Source organism: Salmo salar, chromosome 17 (assembly GCF_965601325.2).
Source record: "Salmo salar chromosome 17, fSalSal1, whole genome shotgun sequence".
NCBI classification, from domain to species: Eukaryota; Metazoa; Chordata; class Actinopteri; order Salmoniformes; family Salmonidae; genus Salmo; species Salmo salar.
This window is the reverse complement of record NC_138307.1, coordinates 14,803,238-14,813,418: the sequence shown is the minus strand read 5'-3', so window position 1 is coordinate 14,813,418 and position 10,181 is coordinate 14,803,238.

Sequence of the window (10,181 nt, the reverse complement as noted above, 5' to 3'; positions counted from 1 at the left end):
GCCTATTAGCTGCCACCGATTCCCTTTGCTTTTCCCTTTTTTTAAAAAATTTTAGACACCTGTGGTCAATTAGCCATTAGAAGGGCTATTTAGGTTAGCTGGCCCGCTCCTTTTCGTGCGGGATTAATTGTTGTTTCCGACTGTCTTGTTCATGTTCGGCTTGGCATTGTCACACCTTATTTATTCCCCTGTGTTTGGGAACTTTGGTTTTGTTTCTCAAAGTGTTAGTAAAAAACCACACTCCCTGTGCTCGTTGCTTCCTGCGCCTCATTCCTAAAGCACGACTACCAACGCCGTTACAGAATCCCGCACCACAGTAAAGGCAGGGAATCAGCGGAAGCAGCGGGCACTCCTCTGCCCTCGATGGAGGAACGCGTGCTCCACCACACGACAGTCCTACATCGCATCGGATCGGCAATGGACCAGATGATGGAGAGGATGGACCGATGGGAGAGAAGTGGTATCCTCTCTCCACCTCCACCTCCACCTCCCCCGATACAGCCATCTTCGCCTCCCATGACGTCTGGCTCTGGCGCGCTTCGTTTGGCGCTCCCGAGGGAGTACGATGGGGCGGCGGCTGGGTGCCAGGGGTTTTTGCTCCAGCTTGAGCTGTACCTGGCCACCGTCAGACCTGCTCCCACGGGGGAGGAGAGCGTGAGTGCCCTCGTTTCCTGCCTGACGGGCCGAGCTCTGGAGTGGGCTAATGCGGTCTGGAACGGTCCAGACTCGGCGAGGGACCACTACCCAGAGTTCACCCGCCGCTTTCGGGCCGTGTTTGACCACCCTCCGGAAGGAAGAGCGGCGGGTGAACGGCTGTTCCACCTCAGGCAGGAGATGAGGAGTGCTCAGGACTTCGCGCTGGAGTTCAGGACCTTGGCTGCTGGGGCGGGGTGGAACGACAGGGCCCTCATAGACCACTACCGCTGCAGTCTCCGGGCGGACGTCCGCAGGGAGCTGGCCTGTCGGGACACAGCTCTGTCCCTGGACGAGCTGATTGATATGTCCATACGTCTGGACAATTTGCTGGCTGCCCGTGGGCGTTCGGAGAGGGTCCTGCCCATTCCACCCCCGTGCACCCCCGCCCCTACCCCTATGGAGGTGGGGGGGGCCGTGCCAAGGGGCACCGGAGGAGGTGGCTCCTCCTGCACCAGCTGTGGTCGGAGAGGACACATGGCCGACCGGTGCTGGAGGAGCCAGTCTGGGAGTCGAGATGGCAGGCAGAACACTTCTCGGTCACCTCAGGTGAGTCAGCACCAGATTCACCCAGAACCCCCTGTTGGTCACCTGTTTTTACCTGTTTTTTTTACTACATTTTTCCCCTCTTCCCAGCATAGGGCGCTAGTCGATTCAGGCGCAGCTGGGAATTTTATGGATCGTGGACTTGCCATTAAGCTGGGCATTCCGCGGGTGCCGATAGATTCCCCTTTCCCCGTGCACTCCCTAGATAGCCGACCATTAGGGTCAGGGCTAGTCAGGGAGTCTACGGTGCCACTGGACATGGTAACGCAGGGGAATCATATGGAACGCATTAGTTTTTTCCTTATTGATTCGCCTGCGTTTCCGGTGGTGCTGGGGGTCCCCTGGCTGGTCACAAACCCTGTATTTCGTGGAAACGGGGTTCTCCAGGGGTGGTCAGAGGAGTGTTCAGGGAGGTGTCTAGGAGTTTCCATAGGTGCCACGTCGGTGGAGAGTCCAGACCAGGTGTCCACCGTGCGCATTCCCCCTGAATACGCCGATTTGGCGATCGCTTTTTGTAAAAAGAGGGCGACTAAATTACCACCTCATCGACAGGGGGATTGTGCGATAGATCTCCAGGTAAACGCTGCGCTTCCCAGGAGTCACGTGTACCCCTTGTCACAGGAGGAGACGGCGGCTATGGAGACATATGTCACGGAATCCCTGGGACAGGGGTACATTCGGCCCTCCATCTCACCCGCTTCCTCGAGTTTCTTTTTTGTGAAGAAAAAGGAGGGAGGTCTGCGTCCGTGCATTGATTACCGAGATCTAAACGCTATCACGGTGGGGTTTAATTACCCACTACCTCTCATCGCTACGGCGGTGGAATCATTTCACGGAGCACAGTTATTCACAAAATTGGATCTCAGGAGCGCGTATAATCTGGTGCGTATCAAGAGGGGAGACGAGTGGAAAACCGCCTTTAGTACCACATCAGGCCATTATGAGTACCTCGTCATGCCGTATGGGTTGAAAAATGCTCCAGCCGTCTTTCAATCCTTTGTTGACGAAATTCTCAGGGACCTGCATGGGCAGGGCATGATTGTCTATATCGATGACATTCTGATATATTCCGCCACCCGCTCCGCGCATGTGTCCCTGGTGCGCAAGGTGTTTGGTAGACTGCTGGAGCATGACCTATACGTTAAGGCTGAGAAGTGTGAGTTTTCCAAACGAGCCGTCTCCTTTCTGGGTTATCGCATTTCCACCACAGGGGTGGTGATGGAGTGTGACCGCGTTAAGGCCGTGCGTAATTGGCTGACTCCGACCACGGTGAAGGAGGTGCAGCGGTTCTTAGGCTTTGCCAATTACTACCGGAGGTTTATCCGGGGTTTTGGCCAGGTAGCGGCTCCCATTACCTCACTGCTGAAGGGGGGGCCGGTGCGTTTGCGATGGTCGACGGAGGCGGACGGAGCCTTCAAGAAGTTGAAGACGCTGTTCACCGACGCACCCATGTTGGTGCACCCGGACCCGTCTTTAGCGTTCGTAGTGGAGGTGGACGCATCCGAGGCTGGGGTGGGTGCCGTGCTATCACAGCGCTCGGGTACGCCATCGAAACTCCGCCCCTGCGCTTTCTTTTCGAAGAAGCTGAGTTCGGCAGAGCGTAACTACGATGTGGGGGACAGGGAGTTGCTAGCGGTGGTCAAAGCTTTGAGGGTGTGGCGGCACTGGCTTGAGGGGGCTAAACACCCCTTTCTCATCTGGACCGACCACCGAAACCTGGAGTACATCCGGGCAGCGAGGAGACTGAATCCACGTCAGGCGAGGTGGGCCATGTTCTTCGCCCGGTTTAGGTTTACCATCTCCTATAGACCGGGTTCCCTGAATACTAAGGCCGACGCGCTGTCCCGTCTCTATGACACGGAGGACCGGCCCATCGATCCAACTCCCATCATTCCAGCATCTAGGCTGGTAGCTCCAGTGGTATGGGAGGTGGACGCGGACATCGAGCGGGCATTGGTGTTGGAACCTGCGCCTGCGCAGGTGCCCGTGGGGCGCATGTATGTGCCGCTCGGTGTTCGTGATCGTTTGATTAGGTGGGCGCACACGCTACCTACTGCGGGTCATCCTGGTGAGGCGAGGACAGTGCGGAGTCTAAGGGGGAAGTACTGGCGGCCCACCTTGGCTAAGGACGTGAGGTCCTATGTCTCTTCCTGTTCGGTGTGTGCCCAGAGTAAGGCTCCTAGGCATCTACCGAGAGGGAAGTTACAGCCCCTCCCCGTTCCACAACGACCATGGTCGCACCTGTCCATCGACTTCTTAACAGATCTTCCCCCCTCTCAGGGGAACACGGAGATTCTGGTGGTTGTGGATCGGTTCTCTAAGTCCTGCCGTCTCCTCCCATTGCCCGGTCTCCCTACGGCCCTGCAGACTGCGGAGGCCCTATTTACCCACGTCTTCCGGCACTACGGGGTGCCGCAGGACATTGTCTCTGATCGAGGTTCCCAGTTCACATCCAGGGTCTGGAAAGCGTTTATGGAGCGGCTGGGGGTCCCGGTCAGTTTGACCTCCGGTTATCACCCCGAGAGCAATGGGCAGGCGGAGAGGGTGAACCAGGAGGTGGGCAGGTTCCTGAGGTCGTATTGCCAGGACCGGCCAGGGGAGTGGGCGAGGTATATTCCCTGGGCTGAATTAGCCCAGAACTCACTTCGCCACTCCTCAACTAACATATCACCCTTTCAGTGTGTGTTAGGTTACCAGCCGGTCCTGGCACCATGGCACCGGAGCCAGACCAAGGCTCCTGTGGTGGAGGACTGGGTTCAGCACTCCAAGGAGACCTGGAGAGCAGTCCAGGACTCACTAAAGGAGGCCAGTGTGCGGCAGAAGAGGAGTGCTGACTGCCACCGCAGTGAGGCGCCCGTGTTCGCACCGGGAGACAGGGTCTGGCTCTCGACCCGGAACCTGCCCCTCCGCGTGCCCTGCCGGAAGCTGGGGCCGCAGTGTGTGGGGCCCTTCAAAGTCCTGAGGAGGATAAACGAGGTGTGTTATCGGTTGCAACTCCCTTCCTATTACCGTATTAACCCCTCGTTTCATGTGTCTCTCCTCAGGCCGGTGGTAGCTGGTCCCCTTCACGAAGATGAGGTGCCGGAGGTCCCTCCACCCCCTCTGGACATCGGGGGTCCCCGGCGTACAGCATACGGGCCATTCTGGACTCGAGACGCCGGGTGAGGGGCCTGCAGTACCTCGTGGACTGGGAGGGGTACGGCGCGGAGGAGAGGTGCTGGGTGCCGGCGGAGGACGTCCTGGACCCATCTATGTTGAGGGATTTCCACCACCTCCGTCCGGATCGCCCTGCGCCTCGCCCTCCGGGTCGAACTCGAGGCCGGTGTCGGCGCGCTGCAGGAGCCGTGCGTCAGGAGGGGGGTACTGTCACGATTCCCACCGACGGTGGCGCCCCCTCCTGCTCGGGTGGCGCTCGGCGGTCGTCGTCACCGGCCTATTAGCTGCCACCGATTCCCTTTGCTTTTCCCTTTTTTTTTTTTTTTTAGACACCTGTGGTCAATTAGCCATTAGAAGGGCTATTTAGGTTAGCTGGCCCGCTCCTTTTCGTGCGGGATTAATTGTTGTTTCCGACTGTCTTGTTCATGTTCGGCTTGGCATTGTCACACCTTATTTATTCCCCTGTGTTTGGGAACTTTGGTTTTGTTTCTCAAAGTGTTAGTAAAAAACCACACTCCCTGTGCTCGTTGCTTCCTGCGCCTCATTCCTAAACCACGACTACCAACGCCGTTACAGCCACGTTACAGCCTTACTCTAAAATGAATTAAAAAATCAATCTACACACAATATCCCATAATAACAAAGCGAAAACAGGTTTTTAGAAATGTTTGCAAATGTATATATATATATATATATATATATATTTTTATAGAGAGAGAAAATTACATAAGTATTCAGACCCTTTGCTATGAGACTCTAAATTGAGCTCAGGTGCATCCTGTTTCCATTGATCATTCTTGAGATGTTTCTACAACTTGATTGGAGTCCACTTGTGGTAAATTCAATTGATTGGACATGACTTGGAAAGGCCCACACCTGTCTGTATAAAGTCCCACAGTTGACAGTACATGTCAGAGCAAAAACCAAGCCATGAGGTTGAAGGAATTGTCCGTAGAGCTCCAAGAGGATTGTGTCGAGGCACAGATCTGGGAAGGGTACCAAAACATTTCTGCAACATTGAAGATCCCCAAGAACACAGTGGCCTCCATAATTCTTAAATGGAAGAAGTTTGGAACCACCAAGACTCTTCCTAGAGCTGGCCGCCCGGCCAAATTCAGCAATCAGGGGAGAAGGGCCTTGGTCAGGGAGGTGACTAAGAACCCGATGGCCACTCTGACAGAGCTCCAGCGTTCCTCTGTGGAGATGGGAGAACCTTCCAGAAGGACTACCATCCCTGCAGCACTTCACAAATCAGGCCTTTATGGTAAAGTGGCCAGACGGAAGCCACTCCTCAGTAAAAGGCACATGACAGACCACTTGGAGTTTGCCAAAAGGCACCTAAAGGACTCTCAGACCATGAGAAACAAGATTCTCTGGTCTGATGAAACCAGTATTGAACTCTTTGGCCTGAATGCCAAGCGTGACGTCTGAAGGAAACCTGGCCCCATCCCTACGGTGAAGCATGGTGGTGGCAGCATCATGCTGTGGGGATGTTTTCAGTGGCAGGGACTGGGAGACTAGTCAGGATCAAGGGAAAGATGAATGGAGCAAAGTATAGAGAGATCCTTGATGAAAACCTGCTCCAGAGCACTCAGGACCTGGGGTGAAGGTTTTACCTTCCAACAGGACAACGACCCTAAGCACACAGTCAAGACAACGCAAGAGTGGCTTCATGACAATTCTCTGAATGTCCTTGAGTGGCCCAACCAGAGCTCGGACTTGAACCCGATCGAACATCTCTGGAGAGACCTGAAAATAGCTGTGCAGCGATGCTCCCCATCCAACCTGACAGAGCTTAAGAGGATCTGCAGAGAAGAATGGGAGAAACTCCCCAAACACAGGTGTGCCAAGCTTACAGCGTCATACCCAATAAGACTTGAGGTTGTAATTGCTGCCAAAGGGGCTTCAACAATATACTGCGTAAAAGGTATGAATACTTATGTAAATGTTTTATTTCAGTTTTTTATTTCTATATATATATGCAAACATTTCTAAACGCCTGTTTTTACTTTGTCATTATGGGGTATTGTGTCTAGATTGATGAGGGAAAAAAGTATTTAATACATTTTAGGATAAGGCCGTAACCTAACAAAATTAAATACTTTCCAAATGCACTGTAGGCCTAATAAATGGTTTGTGAAGGATTAAAGTAACATCCACTACAGCTAAAACAATCAAACAAAACATTGCAACACTTTGGAAGCTAAATCAAGACAGCCAATCAAAAAAAGCAACAAAACACTGATCCTTATTGGGCTCCTCAGTTGGATCCCTACAGGAATATTTAACCCTATACTGGAAAAAACAACAGGTCTACAACCACTGCTGTGGGCTTTTTAATCGTTCCCCCCTTCCCCCCGTACCACTGGTGAAGGATGTTCCTTTGTTGTGTGTTGTTGCCAAAGCTTAGTGATTATTTATCCTCGTTGGTCTATTCAGGGCCCACAGGTGCTTCTCCCAGCAGTTATAATGTCAGGACTTAAAGGGATTGCCTGCTGGCTGCGAACAGTATGGCAGCTGCATACATGGCGGGTGTGCGTGTATGTAAGTCTAAGTCTAAGTCTGTGTGTGTGTGTGTGTGTGTGTGTGTGTGTGTGTGTGTGTGTGTGTGTGTGTGTGTGTGTGTGTGTGTGTGTGTGTGTGTGTGTGTGTGTGTGTGTGTGTGTGTGTGTGTGTGTGTGCGTGCGTGCGTAAGTGTCAGTATAGGCGTGATAGAAGGATATACATGTAAACAGGGCTGAAAAGTGAGCAGGAATATATAAATACTTATGGTAGTGTACTAGTGGTAATATATACATGTAAACAGGAGTAATGGTGACCAGTAGCAGGATAAATAGATAGATACTAGTGGTAATATATACATGTAAACAGGAGTAATGGTGACCAGTAGCAGGATAAATAGATAGATACTAGTGGTAATATATACATGTAAACAGGAGTAATGGTGACCAGTAGCAGGATAAATAGATACTAATGATAATATATACATGTAAACAGGAGTAATGGTGACCAGTAGCAGGATAAATAGATAGATACTAGTGGTAATATATACATGTAAACAGGAGTAATGGTGACCAGTAGCAGGATAAATAGATAGATACTAGTGGTAATATATACATGTAAACAGGAGTAATGGTGACCAGTAGCAGGATAAATAGATACTAATGATAATATATACATGTAAACAGGAGTAATGGTGACCAGTAGCAGGATAAATAGATACTAATGATAATATATACATGTAAACAGGAGTAATGGTGACCAGTAGCAGGATAAATAGATAGATACTAGTGGTAATATATACATGTAAACAGGAGTAATGGTGACCAGTAGCAGGATAAATAGATAGATACTAGTGGTAATATATACATGTAAACAGGAGTAATGGTGACCAGTAGCAGGATAAATAGATAGATACTAGTGGTAATATATACATGTAAACAGGAGTAATGGTGACCAGTAGCAGGATAAATAGATACTAATGATAATATATACATGTAAACAGGAGTAATGGTGACCAGTAGCAGGATAAATAGATAGATACTAGTGGTAATATATACATGTAAACAGGAGTAATGGTGACCAGTAGCAGGATAAATAGATAGATACTAGTGGTAATATATACATGTAAACAGGAGTAATGGTGACCAGTAGCAGGATAAATAGATAGATACTAGTGGTAATATATACATGTAAACAGGAGTAATGGTGACCAGTAGCAGGATAAATAGATAGATACTAGTGGTAATGGCAATCAATAATAATTTGAGCAGCAGCATAGGTGTGAGGGGGAGCAGTAGTAGGTAGACAGTTACATTTTAGTCATTTAGCAGACGCTCTTATCCAGAGCAACTTACAGTAGTGAATGCATACATTTCATTTTCATTTCATGCATTTCTTTCTTTTTTTTTGTACTGGCCCCCCATGGGAATTGAACCCACAACGCTGGTGTTGCACACACCATGCTCTACCAACTGAGCCACTGGTCTGTGTCTCGGGTGGCTGGAGTCTTTTCCAGGCCTTCTCAGACACGGCCTGGCATGTACGTCCTGGATGAATGGTAGCTCACCCCCAGTGATGCACTTGGCAGTCCGCACCACCCTCTCCAGGGCCTTCCGGTCGAGGGCGGTGCAGTTGGCATACCAGACGGTGATACAACGAGTCAGGATGCTCTTGATGGTGCAGCTGTAAAAGTTCCTAAGGATCTGTTAACACATACTCTCCAAGGACCTTGATGACTGCCTAGTGTTTCCTTTACAGACAGTGGTTAAGAACCAGGACATTATCCTGGGTGAGAGCTTTAGAATGGGCTTTGGTCAGATGACAATAAAAAATGTTTTTGGTGGTGAAGCCTGATCTGAGTGTCCCATAATGTAGCTGCCTGACTTTTAATATCATGTCTGTCCCATGTCCTGTCTATATCATGTCTTTCCCATGTCCTGTCTATATCATGTCTGTCACATGTCCTGTCTATATCATGTCTGTCACATGTCCTGGCTATATCATGTCTGTCCCATGTCCTGTCTATATCATGTCTGTCCCATGTCCTGTCTATATCATGTCTGTCACATGTCCTGGCTATATCATGTCTATCCCATGTCCTGTCTATATCATGTCTATCCCATGTCCTGTCTATATCATGTCTGTCCCATGTCCTGGCTATATCATGTCTATCCCATGTCCTGGCTATCTCATGTCTATCCCATGTCCTGTCTATATCATGTCTATCCCATGTCCTGTCTATATCATGTCTGTCCCATGTCCTGTTTATATCATGTCTATCCCATGTCCTGTCTATATCATGTCTGTCCCATGTCCTGTCTATCTCATGTCTATCCCATGTCCTGGCTATCTCATGTCTGTCCCATGTCCTGGCTATCTCATGTCTGTCCCATGTCCTGGCTATCTCATGTCTGTCCCATGTCCTGGCTATCTCATGTCTGTCCCATGTCCTGGCTATCTCATGTCTGTCCCATGTCCTGTCTATCTCATGTCTGTCCCATGTCCTGGGTATCTCATGTCTATCACATGTCCTGTCTATATCATGTCTATCCCATGCCCTGTCTATATCATGTCTGTCCCATGTCCTGGCTATATCATGTCTGTCCCATGTCCTGTCTATCTCATGTCTGTCCCATGTCCTGTCTATATCATGTCTATCCCATGCCCTGTCTATATCATGTCTGTCCCATGTCCTGGCTATCTCATGTCTGTCCCATGTCCTGGCTCTCTCATGTCTGTCCCATGTCCTGGCTCTCTCATGTCTGCCCCATGTCCTGTTTATCTCATGTCTGTCCCATGTCCTGGCTATATCATGTCTGTCCCATGTCCTGGCTCTCTCATGTCTGTCCCATGTCCTGGCTCTCTCATGTCTGTCCCATGTCCTGGCTATCTTATGTTTGTCCCATGTCTGTCTATAGCATGTGTTTACCCTTTTTTATGCCATGTCATCCCATGTTCTATCTGTGTGTCCTGCCTGCGTGTAGAGACATGCCATGTCCATTCCACGTGACCTGTCGATCAGACAATGGCCGCTAACTCCAATTCAATCAGCTAATCCCTGCCCTGGACAATGGACAGGATGAAGGATGACCAGTAGGACACACACACACACACACACACACACACACACACACACACACACACACACACACACACACACACACACACACACACACACACACACACACACACACACACACACACACGACAAACGTCTTGACCCTCCTGTATCTCCTGACGAGTGATTCATTGTGACCTCTTCCTTGATTCCTAGAAAAGAGGAT